The following is a 24,933-nucleotide window of genomic DNA, read 5'->3' as shown; positions in this document are numbered from 1 at the left end:
TACAGTGTGATGCAACTCTCTCTCTCCAACTCTCCTGCACATTTTTTGAGAGAACAAATTACAGTCCCGATCAAAGTTCATCCGTTGCTGCTGGCAACCATCACTGTGAACTTGACTCTTCATCCCGCTCTCCCTATCTCCTGTAAAGCAGGCCTCACTCTCCTCTCTGGTGCTCCAGCACATTTCTTGAAGAAGAATGATGTTTTTAGACAGAATTTTCCAGCCGTTGCCGTTAGCAACCATTCCGGTAACCCAGGGCGATATCCCGGACGAGCCCCCAAATGTAGCACTGACCCCTAGAGAACCTCCGGATTCAGCCCCACACTCTGGTTCACCAGGCCGACTGCCTGTGACCACCATCTACAGCTACAGAAGGAGAGACAGCCGGGACCTGGCTTCCCGCCCAAAGACCCCCTGCCTATTGTGCTCCTGGCTGTTATACTCTATCCCATGATGCACCACTCTCTGTGCCAAACCCATGGGATGGTATCAAAGCCTGTGTGTCATTGGCTGGGTTTCCTCTTGGGGGTACAGGTTCAGGCTCTAATAAAGTGCTTCCAAACCTCAGACATTAAATTTGAACAAAGCATATCCCTCCATAATGTGTACTTGTCCTTATCCAGATCACTAAGTTTAATTTCTGCCTGCTGCCTCTTTCCTCTGCTATCAGCATGAATCACTTCTGACAAATTTTCCTGACACCAAGGGAAAAAAGGTGACATGGGAGGGATCTCCAGCTTACCGACAGCCTCAGCTCTGTTCCTTTGTGCTGTATAAAGGAGGAGTATCCTTTCCCTCCAATCAGCTCTCAAAGCTCTCCTCACTGAGCATTGCACAGTAAAACTTCAGCTCTCCACCTTTTTTTCTGACAGTTCAGACAAGCTTTATACTGTAACTTCTGAGCTTTAAATAGATGTAGAGAAGAGAAGACTGCAGGTAAACAGGTACAACTTATGTGGGGGGATTTGTTTCATCTCTGTGTATCACCTGAATCCAGTCACTCAGGTGGGTATATGTAAGAGTTTACCACCAGTTCTGCCTTCTTCACAAAGTTTCACTCATGAACAGTCCCTCTGCATCATCACCTATAATTCAGGGCTATTATTATGTTGAGGGGGTAAGAGTGCAATGGTGGTTTTGAGTGGCTCACAGACGATGCTGCATTGGAGGGACATAAGCATTTAACTTGGGGGGGTCTGGGGGCACTAAAGCAGCATCAAAGTAGCATCAAAGTCACAATCATGAGCCGAATTGTCATACTTTCTTATTAGCCTCCTATGCAGGTTGATGCGTTTTTCTGGCGCATTTTACGATGCATTTTGCATTTTTTTTTTTGCTAATAGAAAAGTAGTTTCATCCTTGTAGTGCGAGTTTTATGACACTTTTATGACACTTTACACGCTCTGGCATTCAAGCAGCATCAAAGTAGCATCAAAGTCGCACTCTGTGAGCAGAATTGTCATACTTTCCAATTAGCAAAAAAAAAAATAATAACGCATTAACCTCCTTGGCGGTAATCCCGAGCGTGACTCGGGGTGGATTTTTAATTGCAGGATCGGTAACCCTGAGTCACGCTCGGGGTGGATAGGCAGAGAGCGCAGCGGTGTTTTCTTACCTTCTCCTGGCGATCCAGCGATTATCTTTTATTGCTGAGATCGCCAGCCGAGAGTCCCGCCACTCCTCCGTCCACCGTCGGTCTGATCACTTCCTAGTTCCGTTCCCTGCAGCAGCAATGCTGCATATTTACATATAAATACATATTTATATGTAACATTCCCTCATAGGCTGAAGTGCTGATATGATGTGTACATATACAGTAAGACCTGTCTGGTTGGCCCACTTCATAAGTATCTGATAATAGTATCAAATATACCGGTATATATATGTGTGCATATATATATATATATATATGTGTATATATGTGTATATATATATATATATATATATATATATATATATATATATATATATGCATGCACACACACATATACATATATATATATGTGTGTGTGTATATATATATATATATATATATATATATATATATATATACACACACACACACACACATATATATATATATATATATATATATATAATATATAATGCATGAATTATAATCCAATCAATAATATAATTTTATTATATATATTATATATTAAATAATAAAATTATATTATTGATTTGATTATAATTCATGCGTTTGTGTTTCAAATTTATCACATCTGGGATGTCTACTAGACTCTTGTTTTGGTCAGATTTAAGTCAGTAATTACTAAGAATTGTAGGCCTATAATACATAACGCCAAATTTCCATGAAAAGAATTGTACCGCTTTTGGTATGTAATTCCTGACAGAATCATACCGCCAGGGAGGTTAAAAAAAAACGTTTCAAAAAATGCAACACTTGCACTTTTGGTGCAGGTCCATTAAAGTCTATTAAACGGAAAATGCAATCTGCTGCGGGTAAAAAAGTTCCTGACCTTTTCCTGACCTTTTCTAAAAACACAGAGGTTAAAAAATGCATAGATGTGAAAGTGTCCCATATGGAAATCATGTAAAATGGACTGTAGTGCATTTTTGTAAAATGCACTAAAAAACGCATAGATGTGAACGAGGCCTGAGGGCAAAATTACTGCGCACTTTGCAAATGCAGTTGCTGCAATTGCTCCAGAGCTTAGTAAATGAAATAAAGTTTAAAAAGAGCAAAAAACAGAGGTATTGGACTTGCCAAATAAAATCCCAATAAGGAAAAAGAAGAGTACTTAAATTGAATACAAAGTTTATTAAACAACATGTTTAAAATCACATAGTGAAACATGTCAAAAAGCATGTGGAATCTATTTATATGTAACATTCCCTCATAGGCTGAAGTGCTGATATGATGTGTACATATACAGTAAGACCTGTCTGGTTGGCCCACTTCATAAGTATCTGATAATAGAGAGTCAGATGAAATACTTCTTCCTTATATTGTGTCAGACATAGAGATCAGTGTACCATCACCAGTAGGAATCCCTACGTGTTTCGTCAAAGGGTTCCTCAGGGTATTTTAATGGTATTAAATACAGTGCATCTGAAAAGTTATCACAGCTCTTCACTTTTTTCACATTTTGTTATGTTACTGCCTTATTTCAAAATGGATTCAGTTAATTTATTTCCTCAAAATTCAACAAACAATACCCCATAATGACAACTTGAAAGAAGTTTGTTTGAAATCTTTGCATATTTATTAAAAATAAAAAAACAAAAAAATCCCAAGTACATAAGTATTCACAGCCTTTGCTCAATACTTTGTTGAAGCCCCTTCGGCACAAATTATAGGCTCAAGTATTTTTGAGTACGATGCTACAAGCTTGGCACATCTATTTTTGGGCAGTTTCTCCCATTCTTCTTTGCAGAACCTCTCAAGCTCCATCAGGTTGGATGGGGAGTGTCGGTACACAGCTATTTTCAGATCTCTCCAAAGATGTTCAATCGGGTTCAAGTCTGGACTCTGGCTGGACCTCTCAAGGATATTCACAGAGTTTTCTTGTAGCCACTTCTTTGTTATCTTGGCTGTGTGCTTAGGGTTGTTGTCCTGTTGGAAGATGAACCTTTGCCCCAGTCTGAGGCGCAGAGCGCTCTGGAGAAGGTTTTCATCAAGGATGTCTCTGTACATTGCTGCATTCATCTTTCACTTGATCCTGGCTGGTCTCCTAGTTCCTGCCACTGAAAACATCCCGACAGCATGATTCTGCCATCGCCATGCTTCACTGTAGGGATGGTATTGGCCAGGTGATAAGCAGTGCATGGTTTACCCCAGACATGATGCTTGCCTTTCAGGCCAAAGAGTTCAATCTTTGTTTAATCAGACCACAGAATTTTTCTTCTCATGGTCCGAGAGTCCTTCTGGTGCCTTTTGGCAAACTCCAGGAGGGCTGTCATGTGCCTTTTAATGAGTAGTGGCTTCTGTCTGGCCTGATTGGGGGAGTGCTAAAGAGATGGTTGTTCTTCTAGAAGGTTCTCCTCTATCCACAGAGAAATGCCTGAGCTCTGTCAAGTGACCATTGGGACTAAGGCCCTTCTCCCCTGATCGCTCAGTTTGGCAGGGGGGCCCCCTCTAGGAAGAGTCCTGGTGGTTCCTAGTTTCCTCCATTTACAGATGATGGAGGCCACTTAGCTCATAGGGACCTTAAATGCTGCAGACATTTTTCTGTACCCTTTCCCAGATTTGTGCCTCAATACAATCCTGTCTCAGTGGTCTACAGACAATTACTTCATGGCTTGGTTTGTGCTCTGACATGCACTGTTAACTGTGGGACTTTATATAGACAGGTGTATGCTTTTCCAAATCATGCCCAATCAACTGAATTTACCATAGGTGGACTCCAATCAAGTTGTAGAAACATCTCAAGGATGTTCAGTGGAAACAGGATGCACCTAAATTAAATTTAGAATGTCATGGCAAAGACTGTGAATACTTCTTTACATGGGATTTTTTTTGTTTTTTATTTTTAATAAATTTGCAAAGATTTCAAACAAACTTCTTTTAAATTGTCATTATGGGGTATTTTTTGTACAATTTTGAGAAAAATAATGAATTTATTCTATAAGGCTGTACCATAACAAAATGTGGAAAAAATGAAGTGCTGTGAATACTTTCCGGATGCACTGTATGTAAAGCCAAAATGAGAGCCTAGGTGCATGTACTCCTTTCTGTCCATCCCTCCACTGGCTTCCGCTCACCCAATGTATTAAATTCAAAATACTAACAACAACTTACAAAGCCATCCACAGCTTAGCCCCCAACTACATCACCAGCCTAGTCTCAAAATACCAACCTAATCGCTCTCTTCTTTCCTCTCAAAACCTCCTGCTCTCTAGCTCCCTAGTCCCCCCCCCCTCCCATGCTCACCTCCAGGACTTTTCCAGAGCCTCTCCAATCCTATGGAACTCCTTACCCCAATCTGTCTGATTACCTCCAACTCTATTAGCTTTTAGACGATCCCTGGAAACCCTCCTCATCAGAGAATCCTATCCTACCCACACCTAACAACTGTACTTCCATTTTCTCCATCATCTCATACCGTACAGTTATTGCTTTTTGTTTCACTTCGCCAGTGCCATCTTAAGAGCATTAAAGGGCCCGGGTAATGCAGGGCACTAGGGCCCTGCTTACACAATCACCCACGAATATAAAAATGCCAATTATCGATAAGGCGATATTTATTGGTACAGCAGTGTCAGGCTAATGACAGCTTCCAAGTTCAGTGGCTGGGTCCGGTGAACACACACACAGGGATGGGTGTCAGACTCGACTGTCCTGTGTGTGCCTGTTCCTGTGGAGGTGGACAGGCATTCCTGCAGTTGTCGGCTCCCCCTCCACGGCCAAAGTGACCTGACAGCAGCGCAGGGCCAACAGACACTTGCCACCTGCTAAGTTCGGCAGCTGGATGCACGCGGGAATCAAGACTAATACTAGGCTGGGGCTGGGTCCCAGGGCAGGTGGGGCCCCCCGGGCAAGTGGGGCCCCCGGGCAACTTCCCAGCCTGCCCATTCGGTAAGATGGCCCCTTCCTTCTAGATTGTAAGCTCTAACGAGCAGGGCCCTCTGATTCCTCCTGTATTGTATTGTAACTGTATCTTCTTCCCTCATATTGTAAATCGCTGTGCAAACTGTTGGCTATATAAATCCTGTATAATAATATTAATAATAATAATAATAATAATAATAATAATAATAATAATAAATAATGATGTAGTCTACAACAACATAGGGGAGAGAGATGAGGACACATCCAAAAAAGTGGGAGAGGAAAGCGCATCAGGGTCAATGCAGCTAAAAAAGAGCCTCACTGTGGCATAGCCACTTCTTTAAGAAAAGGCTGTAGACAGTAGGCAGTAGGCTTTAGAACAGTGATAGCAAACCTTGGCACCCCAGATGTTTCAGAACTACAATTCCCATGATGCTCATGCATCTGCAGTGTAGGTGAGCATCGTGGGAAATGTCGTTCCGAAACATCTGGGGTGCCAAGGTTCGCCATCACTGCTCTAGGGTCACAGGCTATATAGAGTCCTGTGTATGCAAAACCTACCACCATGCGGTATGCCTCTTTAGTATTTACAAAATGAATTCTCTCGTTCCAGTCCCAAATGCTATTTCCATCCTCCGAAGAGGGGAGTAAGTTTCACTTTACAAAAATATCCAACCATATGCAAGGAAAAATAAAAACAGAATTTTTGCTTGCATGTGATTGGATGAAGGAAGTCAGCAGAGCTCCCCCCTCATTTACTAAATTCTGGAGCAACTGCACTTGCAAAGTGCACAGTCTATTTTCCTTTAGTAAAATATACCTTTTTCTGTTACATGCTACATAAAAAAAGAAAAAATGAGAAACACGAAAGAAATAAGTCAGTGGGAATGCGTAAAAAATTCAGTACTGCAGACAGATAACACACTGGATATAGCATGCCTCTATGGCAAGTGTAGCGTGATAACGGGTATTAAAAATACTCCTAAGTATTAGAGTGTTCATTAGACTTGTGGTCACATTACTACAGGTTCATATGAATGATCTTTCTACAACTCTATCATTTATCAATGAGAAAGATAATTATGACTTTAATTGGATCAAGGCAAACTCTATTTCTACTGAAATAATCCAAACTATTGGTGGTATTTAGGTTTCCATGATCTGCTGGATTAGTGAAAGCTGGTGGGAAGCAATTGACATTGCCTGGAAACCAGTGTGTGTAGGTGAGAAAAAGCTCTGCTCTATCAGGAAAATCATACATTTGTAAGACACATGAGACTGCGCCATACCGTATATTATTGAATTGATGCTCCACAACTGGGCTATATTTATTATAATATGTTCCCTGATATATATAACAGCTGTATTTATTTCCCTTGATCTGGATCATGATGTTATGGTTGGTGTATTGTGTGCCCCTGGATTGATGACATCAGTCAGCCATTTATATTCACATTTTCTAAGGTTTTCCATGGACATTGTTTCCAATTTTATAAAACAAGTTTAGAAGCATTTTAACCACTTCTGGACCGGCAAGGATTTGCCCCCTTAACCACTTTACCACCGGAGGATTTTGCCGTCTTACGTCTGGGCCACTTTTTGCGATTCGGCACTGTGCAAATTTAACTGACAATTGCGCGGTCATGCAACGCTGTACCCAAACGAAATTTACGTCCTTTTTTACCCACAAATAGAGCTTTCTTTTGGTGGTATTTGATCACCTGTGCGATATTTACTTTATGCGCTATAAACAAAAAAAAGCAACAATTTTGAAAAAATAACAATATTTTTCACATTTTTTTATATGAAATTCCCCCCCAAAAAAATGTAAAAATCAAAATTTTTTATCATTTTAGGCCAATTTGTTTTCTGCTACATATTTTTGGTAAAAAAAAATCGCAATAAGCGTATTTTGATTGGTTTGCGCAAAAGTTATTGCATTTACTAACTAAGGGAAAGATTTCTGTCGTTTTTGGTGGTTTTTTTTTAACGAGTAATGGCGGCGATCTGCGATTTTTTTTGCGGGACTGCAACATTGCGGCGGACAGATCGGACCCTTGACTGACATTTTTGACACTTTTGGGGGTACCAGTGACATTACTGCAGTAATCAGTGCTATATATATGCACTGTTACTGTAAAAATGACACTGGCAGGGAAGGGGTTAATTTTATTGGAGAGGGAGGGGTTAATGTTTGCCTGGTGCTTACTGACATGTGTGGGGGGAGGTGACTGAGTGACACAGGGACAGATCGCAGGTTCAGCTATGCGGGCGGATCTCCAGACTCGATTCCCCAACGATCGGGGAAGAGCAGCGGCGATCGCCGCTGCTCCTCCCTTGGCCCGACTCCCGCTGTGATTGAATACAGCGGGAGCGAGCCTCCGGCGGCGCGCGTGCCCCGCCGAGAAGGGGGAGTGTCTGCCGACGTAGGTCTACGTCGTCAGACCTACAAGAGCCACTTTGCCGCAGTAGAGCTCTAGTGAGCAGCGGTAAAGTGGTTAATCACCAGGCCATTTTTTGCGATTCGGCACTGCATTACTTTAATGGAGAAATGCATGGACAAATAGAGCTTTCTTTTGGTGGTATTTGATCATCTCTCCAGTTTTTATTTTTTTTTTTGCTATAAAAGAGCGACAATTCTGAAAAAAAAAAAACAAAAAAAAATAATATTTTTCACTTTCTGATATATAACATTCCCAAAAAAAAAAAATCCTAATTTTTTAACATTTTAGGCCAATTTGTTTTCTGCTACATATTTTTGGTAAATCGCAATAAGCGTATTTTGATTGGTTTACGCAAAAGTTATCGCGTTTACTAACTACAGGAAAGATTTATGTAATTTTTTATTGTTTATTTTTTTACTAGTAATGGCGACGATCTGCGATTTTTAGCGGGACTGCGACATTGCGGCGGACAGATTGGACCCCTAACTGACATTTTTGAAACTTTTGGGGGGACCAGTGACATTACTACAATAATCAGTGCTAAAAATATGCACTGTTACTGTAATAATGACACTGGCAGGTAAGGGGTTAACACTGTGGGTGGTCAAGGGGTCAAATGTGAGCCTAGGGGAGTGATTCTAACTGTATGGGGGATGGGCTTTTGAAATGACCATAGAGGCACGTGATCCTATATAGAAGGATCACGGGCGCTCTGTGATCATTCCAGGGAGAAGAGCGGTCGGCCGTGTTTACAACAGCTGACAGCTCTTCTCTTTCAGCGGGGAACGATTGCAGGTGCCCGGCGGCAATCGGAGCCACCGGCCGCGTGCATCGAAGTCCCCACTGCTCAAACCCTTGGCTGCAGGAGCGCGACTGACGTAGAGCTACGTCGGTTCACACAGGAGGGGCTACAGTAAATCTGCGGCGGGCGGTCCTTAAGTGGTTAAGAAATATCTTTAGAACCACGTAAAGCCCCCATTCACATTGGTGTGATTTGACTTGGGATTTGACAGGTCAAATCGCAGCCTTATGCTGGCAATGGCACCGTCCCAATCGGTGTGACGCTGACTTTGCCTCTGGGCTGACTTTGCGGCGCCGCACCAATTTCTAAAAGTAGTTTCTGCACTACTTTTAGTGACTTCGGGGGCGACTTCAATAGACATCTGAGCATGAACCTGCAAAGATGTCTTTCAAGTCGCCCCTGAAGTTGGACTGAAATGCAGCTTTGAAATCATGCGAGTTCAGATTTAAGTCGCACAATTTCAAAGCCGCGTTGAATGTGAACGGGGGCTGTGTCACTAAACCCAAATCATAAAAAACTATAATAAAATAAAAATAAATAGTGTATTACATGCTGTACATACTCAGTCACTATGAGATTTGTTTTTTATATCCTGTAAAAAAACCTGGTTGATCCAGTTGCTCTCTGTTCAGTGAGTTTCTATGCTGAGCATTTCCTCCCTTTCACATCTGAGCAGCACATGTTACTATAGAGTCACACATGTGGGAGTATACATGGTGGTAAACGGCAGCCCACCTCCTCCCTCCTCCTTCATGCCCACTAACCAGCTAAACACAGTGGGGGTGGGGTATAACATGTAGATTAATGGAGGCTTCATCTCCCTCTTATTCTAAAACACAGGCTGCAGGGACGTGATACAGCCTGTGACTGGCAGTAATCCTCCCACACCATGTTTTTTCCACAAAATACTAAAGATTTGATTTCAAATATATATTTGTATGCCCATGTAAAACAGTTTGATATTATTTTATTTTATTTTATTTTTATTCCAAAGACTGTTTTGATTTATTTTCAACATGTGACCAGTAGCAGAGGACTAGAAGCTCTGCAGGCAGGCTGGGAAAGATCTGAGTCATATGGCAGCTGTATATTGATTAGAAAAAAGTACTTAGATGTGTTTCTTTTTTTTTATTAAAATAATTACAGTGCCATCATCCACATACAGAAATAGAAGGGACAACGTAAATTAAACAGTGTGTGTTTAGTATCACTTTAGATCATACTCTAGTCAGGTTCCTATATTCATTATTTTTTTTTATTATTTATTTATTATTTTATTCTTCCATTATTTTCATCAACCTTGGGCTATAAACATCTATTGTGATACAGTATTTTTTATGTTTTTATATTTATTATTATAGCACTTGTGGCAGCAGGGTTATATGGAGCAGCACAAAGCCTCAAAATGAGGAAATTAAAAAATGTTTAAATTTGTTCCCTCTTCTGTTCACCTCTGGACATGCGTGGTTATATTCTGCATCTGAACAGTAGGGGGGAAAGAAGTGCAAGGGATGTTGAGATGTATCAAAAGTCTCTCTGTAGTTCAGGAAACAAGAAACCATCTTCTCTTTCTCTTGAAGTTTACATTTAATTTTTTTTTTTTTTGTGAATGTAAAGCAGCCATTATTTTTCCTCTGATTTACAATAATCACATGACACAATGAGCTTGGACAAAAGGGCACCATCACTCTAGGTGCGCCTTGGACAACATGATATCTCCCAACTGTTTGGGTATTGTACAGTATATGGACATTTGAATTAGGCTGAACCATAGACAGATTCATTTTCTTTCCTGCAACGACTAAAAGCTGTGAACACAGTGACTACTGCTAGCCGCTAGCAAAAATTCTAATATATGTTAAGGATGTCCCCGTGCTGTGGTATATACTACAATCTGATCTGTGATTAGACTTCTGCTGTGGTGAAAAAAAGGGTGTAGTGTCCTTTTGAAATAGGACTGTGAGGACACTTCCGGGGCAGAGCGAAATGCGTAAGACAGACATGGACTTCCTGTGACTTCATATCCTGGGTTTGGAACGCAAGCCGCGTCTAGTGTGTTCCTAGTACCATGTTTCCTTGAAAATAAGACCGGTCCAATATTAACTACCTCCCACCCGGGCCATAGTACATATACGGCCGGGCGGGAGTCTCGTCCTTCTGAATGGACGTTCCGGAACGTCCTTCAGAAGGAGAGAGATCGCGCCGCCGCGGGCACGCGCAGCGGCGCGATCTCAATGTGCTTGTGTCCCTCGGACACACGGCAACAACATTCGGCAGGAGGGCCCTGTGATTGGCCCTCCTGATCACATGACGGCTGTGTCCAATCACAGCCGTCATGTAATGTAAATAGAGCCGTTGTAACGGCTTCGATCTCTTCTCCTCCTGACAGATCCTGTCAGTGAGGAGAAGATCAGAGGATCGGTGCTGCTGCGGGGGTGATCAGTGAGTATTTCTAATTACTCACTGATCACAGGGGGGGTCTGTGCTGGTAATCAGAACATTGATTACCAGTGCAGCCCTGGGGGGGGGGAGGGGTGCCACTAAGCCACCAGGGATGCCCACCCATGACCACCAGGGATGCCCACTATGGCCACCAGGGATGGCAAGCAGGGCTCAGAGAGCCCCCCAGTGCCCTCCCTATCAGTGTTGCCCATCAATGGCATCTATCAGTGCTGCCCACCAGTGCCATTATTGCCATCTATCAGTGCCGCCCACCAGTGCCCATTATTGCCCACCAGTGCTGCCTATCAGTGCCCATCAGTGCCCCCCATCAGTGCCGATCAGTGCCACCCATCAGTGCCGATCAGTGCCGATCATTGCCGCCCAACAGTGCCACTATCAGTGCCCATCAGTGCTGCCTATCAGTGCCCATCAGTGCTGCCTATCAGTGCCCATCAGCGCTGCCTATCAGTGCCCACCAATGCTGCATATCAGTGCTATCTATCATTGCCACATATCAGTGCCCATCAGTGCTGCATATCAGTGCTACCTATCAGTGCCCATCAGTGCTGCATATCAGTGCCACCCCATCAGTGCCACCCCATCAGTGTCTCCTCATCAGTGCCTGTCAGTGCGGCATCATCAGTGCTCATCAGTGCAGGAAAAAACATATCTATTTACAAAATTTTATAACCTAAACAAGAAACTTTTTTTTTTTTTTCAAATTTTTCAGTCTTTTTTTATTTGTGCACCAAAAAAGAAAAAACCTGACGGTGATCAAATACCACCAAAAGAAAGCTCTATTTGTGGGGAAAAAATGACACAAATTTGGTTTAGGTACAGTGTTGCATGACCGCGCAATTGTCATTCAAATTGCAACAGCGCTAAAAGCTGAAAATTGGTCTGGGAAGGAAGGGGGTTTAAGTGCCCAGTATTGAGGTGGTTAATTTCTGCTACAAAAAAACACACTAGGACCTTTTTTAGGGGGATGTCTTATCTGTGTCCCCTGTCTTCTCTCTAGGGTTGCCAGGTCTGCTTCCAAAAAATAGCGGACAAGCGGGGGGTTAAGTAGTAAAAAAAAAAAATTTTTACAATTTAAATTATATATTTTCTTACAAACATTTTAAAACACGTATTCAAATAATCACTTCAAAACTTTACTTACAATTCAAAACTCAAAACATCAAATATATTATAATAATATGTAAAATATTAAATTACATGTTACTTTGCTGTTGTGTTTATTTTTTATTTGACTGCACAGCTTTGATCAATTTTTTGTGTTTAAGGAATAATTCTTTAATTTCAGTACAACGTTGAGAAATATTAAAAAATATACAAAGTTCACATCGAACTGATGGTACAAGCAGTCGGTTACGTTCGTCAGTCCACAAATTTCCTATGACGCTGAAAATTCGTACAACCTTTGCATTTGATACCAGAATTGATGCAAAATACTGGAACAGTTTTAGTAAACTCAGAGCTGGCTCTTTCTTGAAAAAGTACGTCCACTTTTCAAGGGATGAATCGCCCTGCAGATGAACATAAACTTCTTCTAAGGCAGAAATTTCATCGAAGAGAGTGTTGGGTGGAAGTTCTTCTCGCCATGGTGATAATAACCAGATGTTCGTCATTTCTTCTAAAGTTGGAGGATTATTGCGATCAATTAGATTGAAACAACTTAGGGTCTCATATGTCCACTATTTTGTGAAAAAAATAATGAACATAATGTGAAAAAAGTGGACTGTCCGCTCAAATAGTGGACTCCTGGCAATCTTACTTCTCTCCCCCTCTCCCCCTGTCATCATTACGACATCTTTAATCCCAAAAATATGTAATCCGTTTTGTAAAAATTTTATATAATGTCTAGCTAGTCTCACTTTGTAACTTTATTGTCAAAAATACCTTATTTACAGCGCCGCTGGGCACTCACGTGATCTGTCAGAGCTCTTCTTCCCCACTCCAAACACTGCCGAGGGAAGGGCCGAGATGCCTACTGACGTCAGCCCCGCTCCGAGCACTGCAAAGGGAGGGGCCAACGACCAGGGCTGCTGATAGGGGGGGACCACCAGCCCTCTTGTAGGGGGCCGAGCACACAGGGGGCCCCACACAGAGAGGGGGATTAGTGATGGACAACAAATACAGAAATCTTCCTCCAGCACCTGAATCTGATCTGTCCCTCTCCCTGCTATCAGCTTTTATCTGTTGAGAAAGAGACAGTTGTCCCTCACTAATCCCCCTCCCTTGTGTGGCCCCCCCCCCCTCCCAGCACTTATCTCTGCTCAGGAGTTTATTTGTAAATTGTAACTTTGTTTCTCTCTCTCTGTCTCTCTGATCACTGAGCTCCAACTGCCCAGCCTGTATATTTTTCTCATCTCAACTTCTTTTTTATTTAACATAGTTTTTTTTTTTTTTAGATTTAGCAGGAATTATGCAAGTTATGTTATATTTGTGTCTGATAATAGTGATTTTGTTGTAATTTTAGCTAAATATATCTTTAATATTTTCTTGGGGGGGGCCCTGTCAGGTAGTCTGTACGCGGCCCCGCGATTTCTAACAGCAGCCCTGGCCGCCGATGTCAGCCGGAAGGAGAGGAGAAGATCTCCAGCCGGTCATGTGAGCGCCCAGTGGCGCTGTAAATAAGGTATTTCCGACAATAAAGTTACAAAAGGATAAAACAGTGGACATTATTTAACATTTTTACAAAACGGATTATATATTTTACATGGTCTTTACTAGGGCTTATTTTCGGGGTAGGGCTTATATTGCAACCCTACCCGAAAATCAGGATAGGTCTTATTTTCGGGGTAGGGCTTTTTTTTGGGGAAACTTGGTGCATGCTTTTAACCAATGATGTTATATACGAGTGTAAATTTTACTTAATAAAAGTTTTTTTGTATAAAAAACTACATTACGCCATGGATATCTTCTAATTCTCCTCCCATGGTAAACGTACAAGAGAAAAACTTTCTCCCTGTGGAAACATAGGAGAAAGCTGAGGAACCATCCAGCAGACACATCCAAGGATTTTCTACAGGTGCTATTCTCACTGAGAGTGGGTGAGTGGGGGGCACAGCACCTTTGTGATTTAATACTGCACTTTATTGGCACAAGGAAATTGATGCACAGATTGCACTTTTAAGGATTTATTACTGGCACAAAAGTTATATATGGCACTGTATGTATAATTATATACTTTATGTATATGGAATAATTGCATAGATATTGCTAAATAGTATTGGCAGAGGATCACACTTCTAAGGACTCATTGTTGGCACAATAGTTACGTATAGCACTCTATGAACTTGGATTTTTTTTAGACATTTGTTTTCACAATGAACCGCTACCAATAACTGCATGTAAAATCCAACAGTCCGGTTGTACCCAAGTTGATTGATTAATCAACTTGGGTACATTCAGTCTGCCAATACATGGTTCGAAACTCACAGTGTGTGTTCCGGTACCTGGAAGTAGAGATGGCACAGGGTTGGGACAGCTGATGTGGGGGCTTCCTGGGTCAGGGAGGGGATCCTGAGCCAGGGGGGACTGAAGTGGTGAGGCCATTGCCCCCAGGGCTAGGATACAGGAGAAGCCTCTAAATTACAGGATGCATAGCTCGGTAAGTGAGACCATGGATCCCTCAGGGGCAATGTGTAAGGTGATTGGATTCCCCATGCATTATTGATTAACATCCTTTGGAATCTTTTCTTTTTTTCCCTTTTTTTTTATCTACTTATAATGTATTTTTAATTCATTCACTTTTTGCATTTTATTACATGCCATATTATGTTAGGCAGTAGAAGTATAGGGTATACATGGAGGCTGCTTTTTGGCTTAGATACCTGCTGGTCCCGCCCATTGCCCACAGGGAAAGGGGAGGTACTGATGTAAGTAAATTCAGTATTTATTTAGATCTGCTCAAGGAAGAACCAGCTCTGAAGAAGGGAGCGGATCTCCCGAAATGCGTCAGCGGTCCAAAAACAGGGATATGTCCAATTCCACATGTGGTGGACTCTTTATATTTGATTATTACTCTTCATGTTTGTGAGTATGTTTTTGACATTTTAACCTCCCTGGCGGTATGATTGTTTCCGATTTTAGGTGCTGAATGCGGTACAATTTTTTTTGCTAGTAATTCTTAAGCCCAAACCAACTATATACATATTATTTTTTTTACTGTACGTCCTTCTTTATAACATCTCAGGTATGATAAAGTTTGAAACACAAAATCATATATGTATATATATATATATATATACTGTATATACATATATTATATATATATATATGTGTGTATACATATATATATATAGATATACGTGTGTGTATATATATATATATATATATATATATATATATATATATATATATATATACACACATATATATATATACACACATATATATATATACATATATATATATATATATATATATATAAAAGTACAGTAAAACTGCAGGAAAGGGCACTGGGGGGCAAACTAATGTCAATTTATTTTATTTTGTAATGTAATCCAATAGGATTACAATATATCAGTGTGTTTTACTTTTCAAATTTGCCGCCGGTTCCACCCCCCTGTGAGCATCACGTCACAGGAGATGGAAGCCGGGGCTCACAGCATCGGGCAGAAGATCCGGCCGCCGTATGCTGCAGTGACACATCGCGGGATCCTGGGGACAAGGTAAGTACCCTCTACCAGGATCCAGCGATGCTCCCTGGCGGTACCCCGAGTGTGGCTCGGGGTTACCGCTAATGGCACTGAAATTTCACCCTGAGCCACACTCGGGAATGCCACCAGGGAGGTTAATAAACTTTTTTTAGGTGTCCAAGGGTAATGCACTAGGTGTTTGCACCTCCTTTTCTCTTTCATGTACTTATGTTTGGAACTCCCAGCCTGAGGAGAGCGGCACGTCTGTCATCCCTATCAGAGTGAGCGCTTTGGTGATATAGTTGAATGGTTCGAAACTCAGCCTGTCCCTGCTGAACCAGCCGAGATTCAAATCATCTATGGCCAGCTTAAGTTCCCATATATGCGCGTCAGGACACATGCAAAATTGCACTATTTCCCAACATGCACAGAAATGCGCTGTCATTTAGCAGACGTGTAGAAGTACCATTAATTGTTAATGGCACCCCCATGCAGCTGCAGCACCATGCGGTTCAGTGTAGTGAAGGGACTTATTTTCCGCGTTTCTTGCGAGTAGGGCAGCCCATTGAAATGAGTAGACTGCCTACATGGGACCCATGGTAATGCACAAAAAATGTGTGGAAAGGTACCCTCGCTTGGTCGCACCTGTAGGTGTGAACCAAGCCTAACACACAATGGCAAAAAAGACATGTAAGAATTTGTTGGGCAGAAAATTGAAGAAAAATTCCAGTTCTACTGACTGATTTGTCCGGTGACATCAATTGGTTGCTAGGATCGCTTTAATAAAGATTCACATTTTTTTTCTTTGAGGAACGATCAACTGAAAAGCGCACATTTCTAAAGGCAACTACCTTGTGCCTTTGGCGAGCCATAGTATTGAAGCATTACAAAGTTGGGAGGATAGACAATATTTTCTTTCCTGAGGGAAGAAGGTTGCTGGTAACAATCAAGGCCCGTTCTCTGGTTGCAAAGCAAAGTTTCTGAGCCTGTTGGGACGGACATAATGGCCTTGGAAAAACACAAGGCAGTCCATACAGTGGCAGCACAAAGGGCGTTTTATTCAAATTTGTTTTGAGTTTGGCAGATTTGCATGAAAAATGTGTGAGAAAAGCTGTCTCGGGTGACCTCATCCACAGCTGCCATTAGCGTTTAATTAAGTGCTGAATAGCAAACTGGGGACGTGAAGAGAATCCTGTCTGGTGGGCAGACTGTGAGAAAACTCTCCAGTGCTGAGGGATCCCCAAACCCAGACAATCCCTGCCCTCCAAAGCACAACATTAGTCATGACAAGAGCCCTCAGGAGACAGGCCTTCTGTAAGGGAAAAGTCCCCAGTGGCCACTGGCTCTGAAAGCTAATAAGGCATGGAGTGGGTTAACTCAACCTTGGAACAGTCAAAGAAATAAAGGAGAGAGAGAGTGAAAAAAAAAAAGTGTTGAAAAGAGGAAATAAATAAATGGAATGCATCTGGACATTTTGATGTCCTGGCACACTCAGTTGTGTGAAAGTCTCCATTTACTCTGATCATTCTCTTAGCAACAGCAGTCAATGGCCAAGAGCTGACATGATTTAATGTGTGCTGGCGGGACAGATCCCATTTATTCTACAGGGTGGCAGACATAGACCTAGATTCAAGTTCAAGTGCAAGTTTGCAGGCTTTGCCCAGGAATCTGAGCTCCTTTCCTCCCAGTTCCTTTGTTCCCTCTAACAATTGCTCTTTATTCCTACTTCTGTACTTGGCACAGTTAAGCTGTCTGACTGCAAACTCTTACAATCTTCCTTCTTAGTATTAGCCCTCTGATAACTCCCTTCTTGCATACATATTTCACTATATTAGATGTCTGTCTAACTTATCCATCAGTGGCTGGAGGAGACATCACACTGATAGCTACAACATTCCTGCCTTCCATGTTTAAATGTCTCCTGGACACATCCCCTAAATTGGCCATCAAGGTGACATGTAGTTGGAAGTATGACTCCATGCTATGGATTCCATACCAGGGACAAGGTGCTTTCACTTATCATAGGAAGGCAGGTAAGTGGCAATATTTTATTACTGTTTTTGCAGTTTTGTACTTTTTAGAAATCAATGATCTCCCCCCCCCCCCCCCCATCTATTAGTGTGCAGATATTTCCATGGCAGTGAAAACTTTGACTTGGAATGTTTGAGGTGGGAGGGGACAGGGTGACCCCCTACAAACCTTTTGAATTTGGTGTTATGAGTAGGAAGTGACCTTAGACTCATAGGGCTTGATTTACTAAAGGCAAATAAACTGTTTACTTTGTAGGGTAATTTTAATTGTTCAAGGGAATTTTCCCTAAGCTTAGTGAATCTGCTGAAAATTCACCTCGCAAAGAATACCCAATCACCTAACTGTTTTCAGCTTCTAGTGGAACTCTAGCATTGGTAATTGTCATAGTCTCTGCAAGTATGTGCTGGAACTTGTAGTGTTTTGCATCCCTTTTGCCACACCCAGTGTATTAAAAACTCACACATCCTTTAGATTGTAAGCTCCATGAGCAGGGCCCTCCTATTCCTTCTGTATTGTAATGGTACTGTTCCTCTTTTAAGCTGTTGGCACTATATACATAATGTATAATAATAATACAAATAATACAAATAATACAAATAATAATAACAATAATAATAATAACAATAACAATAATAATACAAATAATAATAATACAAATAATAATAATACAAATAATAATAATAATAATACCTATTTATGAAAGTTTAAGCAAATCCACAACTTTCATAATTTTGACTCTTTTTAAACACTGGGGGTGGTGTACTAAAGGCACAAAGGCTGTTCACTGTGCAAGAGAATTTGCACTTTGCAAGGGAATCTTCCCTTATCTTGGGGAATGTGCTGAACAATCACCTTTCAAAGAATACCCAATCACATGCAAGGAACATTTAAAAAAAGGTATTTTTGCTTGCACATAATTGGATGATAAATGTCATCAGAGCTTCAAATCATTCACTAAGCTAAGGAAAAAGTCCCTTGCAAAGTGAACAGCCTATCTGCCTTTAGTAAACCAACCCTATAGTGACATGGTGATACATAAAGGGAATTTACTAAAGGAAAATAGGCTTTTCACTGTGTGAGAGAAGTTGCACTTTGAAAGGTAATTTTCTCCAGAGGTTCCTGAATATGGTGAAGTTTTACTTTGCAAAGGACACCCAATCACCTGCAAGGAAAAGAAAAAAAAAACAGCATTTTTGCTGGCACCTGATTGGTTAAAGGATGTTACCAGAGCTTCATCTCATTCATTAGGCTCTGGGGATAAATCCCTTGTAAAGGGCAACAGTCTGTTTACTTTTAGTAAATCGACCCCAATGTAGCTGGGTTTGTGGTTCACCTGCATTTTACCTGCACTGCTATCACTGGAGCATGGATGACCCTGATGTGACCACAATACCTACAGGAATGCCAAAATCTCCAATAAATCCTGCATAGTAGTAGATCATAAGAGGACCTAGATGACAGACCACATACATGTTGCCAGTCATTGCACATGTTACACTAATTGCATTGGCACTGACTTTGCTACAGCAAACTGCTCTTTAATATTTTAACAACATTTAAGCTTTGTTTAATCATAACTGTGTTCTAAGGATTGCATACCACAGGGGGCATAACATGTTTCAAAATTAAACACTGTTTGTGATGATTACTGAGAATACTAGATACTCAGATTCATAAAATGTTACACCATCAGATGTATACAATGTCACACCATCAGATATGTTCCAGATTCAGATGTGTACACTGTGTACAATCAGATTCATACAATGTAACAGCCTTCTACATTGCGACATTTTCAGATTTATACAGTGTAACACATTCAGATTTATACAATGTAACACAATAAGATTTATGCAATGCAACAGCCTTTTACAATGCAACATTTTCAGATTTATACAATGTAACACTTTCAGATTTATATAATGTAACACAATCAGATATATACAATATAACACAATTAGATTTACACAATGCAACATATTCAGATTTGTACAGTATAACACAATCAGATTTATACAATATAACACAATCCGACCTATACAATGTAACACAATCAGATTTATACACTGTAACAGTCTTTTACAATGCAACATTTTCAGGTTTATACAATGTAACACTTTCAGATGTATACAATGTAGCACAGACAATGTAAATATAACTCTAAACAGTAACGTGGAGGATTTTCAAATGTTAAAATATAAAATGATGACAATAGAAATCAGAGTCGGATCAGTGGATGGCCAGCTCTTTTGCAGAACCATGGAAATAAGTGCAGCTATCAACTGTCATATGTGAAATAAAAGCCCGACAAATAGATAAGGTGAGCTTCCCTGCGGTTTACTGAGCCTGGAAACGTTTTAACCCATGCCGTGCTTGCTGGAGCCAGGCTCGGATTAATTGGTCATCTGAGGAAGATTTGAATATGTAGATCCCCCCTTGCATGGTAACTCACAATCCTCTCTGCTGCTCCATTCTGGTTGTGCATAGCCTGTTGCCTAGCAACGCTCAGAATCCTCGCGGTCCGGTTACAAAAGCATTTGGCCATGTTGTACCATGATGGAGAGATTTCATAGCAATATATATATATATATATATATATATATATATATATATATATATATATATATATATATATATGTATCTATATATTATATTATATTATATGTGTGTGTGTTTTGTCACAGTTCTTGTCTCCCATTCCTTCATTCCTAGTGTCATAGAAAGAGATGCTCCAATACTACACGTTGCTGATGTTGTGCAAACCAATGTGACTCAATCCTGGCAATATGGCAATGACCAAATCCACCAAATCCACCAAATGCACTGATCCCACTGATACACTAAATCCTGGATGGATCACAGCCCAACTTTCCATTTATGTGATCCTTAGAGATCCTCATAGAAAATACACATTGCATGTTGGAGCATCTCTCATGGATTGCCATCCTGTGATTATGTAACAAATAGCTTTTCGGTGAGAGATGTGCGAGATAGCATGAATAGCTCTCTCTTTCTCTCTCTCTCTCTCTCTCTCTCTCTCTCTCTTTCTCTCTCTTTCATTCTATTCCTCCTCCTCTTTTTTTCTTTCTCTATCTCTTTTTTTTCGCTCTATCTTTCCTTCTTTCTTTCCATTTTTTCTTTGTTTGTAACCCCCCTTCCCCCCTTTACTTTACTTCTATCTCTCTCTCTTTCCTTTTATTCATCCTCCTTTTTTTTCTATCTCTATCCCTATTTTTCGCTCTATCTTTCCTTCTTTCTTTCCATTTTTTCTTTTTTTCTTTTTTTTTTGTAACCCTACCCTTCCCCCTTTACTTCACTTCTCTCTCTCTCTCTCTCTCTCTTTCTTCTCTCTCTCCTTCTTTCCTGTGCTTTCTAGTTCTCCTTTTTCTTTTCTTTTTCTTTCTTTCTTCCTTTTCTTTCTTTCTTTCTTTTTTTTTTTCTTTCTTTCTTTCTTTCTTTCTTTCTTTCTTTCTTTCTTTCTTTCTTTCTTTCTTTCTTTCTTTCTTTCTTTCTTTCTTTCTTTCTTTCTTTCTTTCTTTCTTTCTTTCTTTCTTTCTTTCTTTCTTTCTCTCTTTCCACAACTTATTATAGACTTCCACTGGCATTTCCTCATACCATTATATCTCCATATAGTCTCTCTTTTTTCCCCTTCTCTCTCTCTATTATTTTTATTTCTCCTTCTTTCTCTCACTTTCTTTCTGCCTCTCTTTAATTTATTCTCCTTGTTTTCCTTCTCTCTCACCTTCTGATCATCTCCTCCCATGTTTTGTATTTCTATCTTTCTTTCTCCCATCCATTCTTTTCCTTTGCTGTCTCTTTCTGCCTCTCTTTCTATCCTTCTCTTTTCTCTCTCTCTCTCCCTCTCTTGTCTCTCTCATTGTTTCTTTCTTTCTCCCCCACTCCATCTTTCTATATCCCTTCCCCCTTTCTTCCTCTCTTCTCTCTCTATGCCTCTTTCTTGTTCTTTACATTACTTCTTCTTTCCCTTTTCTTTCACTCTCTCCCATTTACTCTCTTTTCAGCCAGTTTCTCTTTCCTTCTTTCCACCCTCTCTCTGTTTCTCTTTCTTTCTTTCTTTCTTTCTTTCTTTCTTTCTTTCTTTCTTTCTTTCTTTCTTTCTTTCTTTCTTTCTTTCTTTCTTTCTTTCTTTCTTTCTTTCTTTCTTCTCTCATTTGTCACAGGTTTGCTGTGCACAGGGCAATTGTGTTAAATCGTCCTGTTAACATCTTTACCTATTTACATACAAACACCACACAAGTCACACTGTGACAACAATGTGACTGTTAAATGGATCTTGGCAACAATTTTTGCGATTATTGTGTTAAGCAGTCCTGATGTAAGTGCACTTCTGAAGATTGTAACATTACAATGTGCAGCTCAGGCCTTAAATCTAATATGTAATCCACCATATCAGTCACTTCACCAAAACACACACACACACACACACACACACACACACACACACACACACACACACACACACACACACACACACACACACACACACACACACACACACACACACACACTTGTGCATGTAATGCTATACTTCAGGAGTTATGTGGGACCTCATGGTACATCTGCTTACAGTGGGGTTGATTTACTAAAATAAAATAGACTGTTCACTCTAAAAATGCAGTTGCACTCTGCAAGGGCAGTTGCTCCAGGGCTTAGTAAATGAGGGAAAGCTTCTCTTTGCAAAGAATACCCAATCACATTCAATTAAAATAAACAGTATTAATGTTTGCAAATTATTTGATGATAGAAGTCAGCTGAGATTCCACTCATTTACTAATCTTTGGAGCAACTGCTCTTAGAGTGCACAGTCTATCTGCCTTTTATAAATCAACCCCAGTGTCTTTGAAACACCTAGTCCCCATTTTCTTACACCCATACACAACATTATTGTCTGTGGCTTTATGAGAAAATGTTCATATGCCATAACAACAACTAGGGGGGCACACTGCCACTTCTGCTTGTGCAAAATATGGTAGAAATATATATGAAGCTATAGGTTTAAATACATCATTTAGAACAATACAAAGATAATGTGACAGTTACATATTTTGATGTACTGTACACAAACTGCTGACAACATAACAATGAGTTATTGGAAGATGTATTATTTCTCTTACAAAATAACACAAATGCAGACTATTTTGATTTTCTTGGCATAGGCTTGACCATGTAAAAAGGCAACATATAAGGATGATGACCAGGGGCATTGCCAGACCCTGGCACCCAGGACACATACCCCAGGCTTTCTAATCGGTGTCTCATCTATGGAGATGATGCGTTATATTGTATATTTTGGGATTTGATTTCATGCTCTTAGTGTTTGTCAGGGACAGGGAGAGTACCACTAATGAAACAGAGGATTATTATCATATATTGTTATGTAGCACATCATGGCAATAAAGTACATTATCTGGGATGTGCTATATTATAGCACTGATAAAGGACTGATGTGTGTTCACATCTCTGTCCTTGCTCTCTGTCCATGCACATTATATGCTCTCTATAGAATGTGCATGAATTTCCCTTCCACCTATGCAAGCTTTGCCAGGTCCCAGTGAAAATGGCAGCGTGCTCTCTGCTGCCCCCACTGGTCAGTTTTGTGTATTACATCCCTTTATTCCCTCGAACGATAATTAGCAGTCAGGATTGTTCGGTATCGGTAACAATAGGCAGACCGATCATGCAGCAGAAGGTGATCGGGAATAGTTTCAGCCATTCTAGCATGGTTTTGCAAGCAATAGAATGATAATTGATGGAAAACGTGGCGTTATAACCAGGGGATGTTTAATAAGGTGTGCCTGGGGTGTAATGACATTTCTGCAGCCTGCACATGACACCAATACCCCGGGATCAGGGGGAAGATGAGGGTCGTTGTCACCCTGGAAGCACAATCATGTGGACAGAAAATTCCATTTTGCAGACAGCAGCCATTTTGTAGAGGAGGAATGAATGTCATGACGTTGTTGTGTTGTGTGCTGGATGTTGTATGGAATCACATACACAATGCATACTCCATGCAGCCACCCATATACTGCAATCAGTGCATGGGTATATATGACACAAGCAGCCCGCTACTGTCCATGTGGGTGACATACCCATGCTTGCTATGCAATGTGCTAATAATAGCGGAGCTCAGTGGCAGCATCCTACACCATACACACAGCTGGCAGTGCCAGGGATAGGACAAGCACTGGCCATCCCAGCAGGCTTTGTGTCCGCCGTGAAAGGGTTTGTCCGAAATTGTGCCCAGGGCAGAGGGGGGCATTAACACTGTTAGTGCTGGCACTGAGTGTACGGTGCCATGTACACTCTCTTCCAATCACCAGCCTGCTCTACCTGATCGGATTCTCACCCATAGACAGTCAATTAATGTAACAAGCAGCTAGGTGAATGTTTTTTATATATACATATATATGGGAGATAGAGAAGAGGGGGGGGGGGGGGAGAGAGGTGGAAGAGAGAGAAAGAGAGAGAGAGAGAGAGAGAGAGAGAGAGAGAGAGAATGGGGGGGAGGGGGGAAAAGAAAGAGAGGAGGGGAGAGAGAGAGAGAGAGAGAGAAATGGGGGGAGGGGGAGAGAGGGGGAGGAGAGAGAGAGAGAGAGAGAGAGAGAGAGAGAGAGAGAGAGAGAGAGGAGAGAGAGAGAGAAGGAGAGAGGAGAGATAGAGAGAGAGAGAGAGAGAGAGAGAGAGAGAGAGAGAGAGAGAGAGAGAGAGAAAATGGGGGGGAGGGGGAAAAGAAAGAGAGGAGGGAGAGAGAGAGAAATGGGGGGAGGGGAGAGAGGGGGAGGAGAAAGAGAGAGAGAGAGAGAGAGAGAGAGAGAGAGAGAGAGAGAGATGAAGAGAGACAGAGAGATAGAAATAGAGGGGGGGGGGGAGAGAAGCGAGAGAGAGGGAGGAGAAGAAGAGAAAGAGGGGAGAGAGAGTGAGAGAGACAGAGATAAGTGTGTGTGAGAGAGTTACAGAGAGAGAGAAGAAGGGAGAGAGAGAGGGGGAGAGAGAAGGAGAGAGAGGAGAGACAGAGAGAGAGGGGGGGGA

At 41.1% G+C, this 24,933-nt stretch overlaps 1 long non-coding RNA gene across 1 annotated transcript in view; it reads left to right on the top strand.

Moving 5' to 3' along the window:
• The first annotated feature begins 17,288 nt into the window (after positions 1 to 17,288).
• Positions 17,289 to 24,933, top strand: part of LOC309553741 — a 162,615-nt gene continuing 154,970 nt past the window's right edge. The window contains exon 1 of the long non-coding RNA XR_014225191.1: positions 17,289 to 17,882. This is a non-coding gene — a long non-coding RNA (uncharacterized lncRNA). The remainder of the gene's footprint in view (positions 17,883 to 24,933) is intronic.

This window comes from Pelophylax lessonae (assembly GCF_965119305.1).
Source record: "Pelophylax lessonae genome assembly, chromosome: 4".
Lineage (NCBI taxonomy): Eukaryota > Metazoa > Chordata > Amphibia > Anura > Ranidae > Pelophylax > Pelophylax lessonae.
The sequence above is the reverse complement of the archived record's forward strand: the minus strand, read 5'-3'. Positions and strand labels throughout refer to the sequence as shown.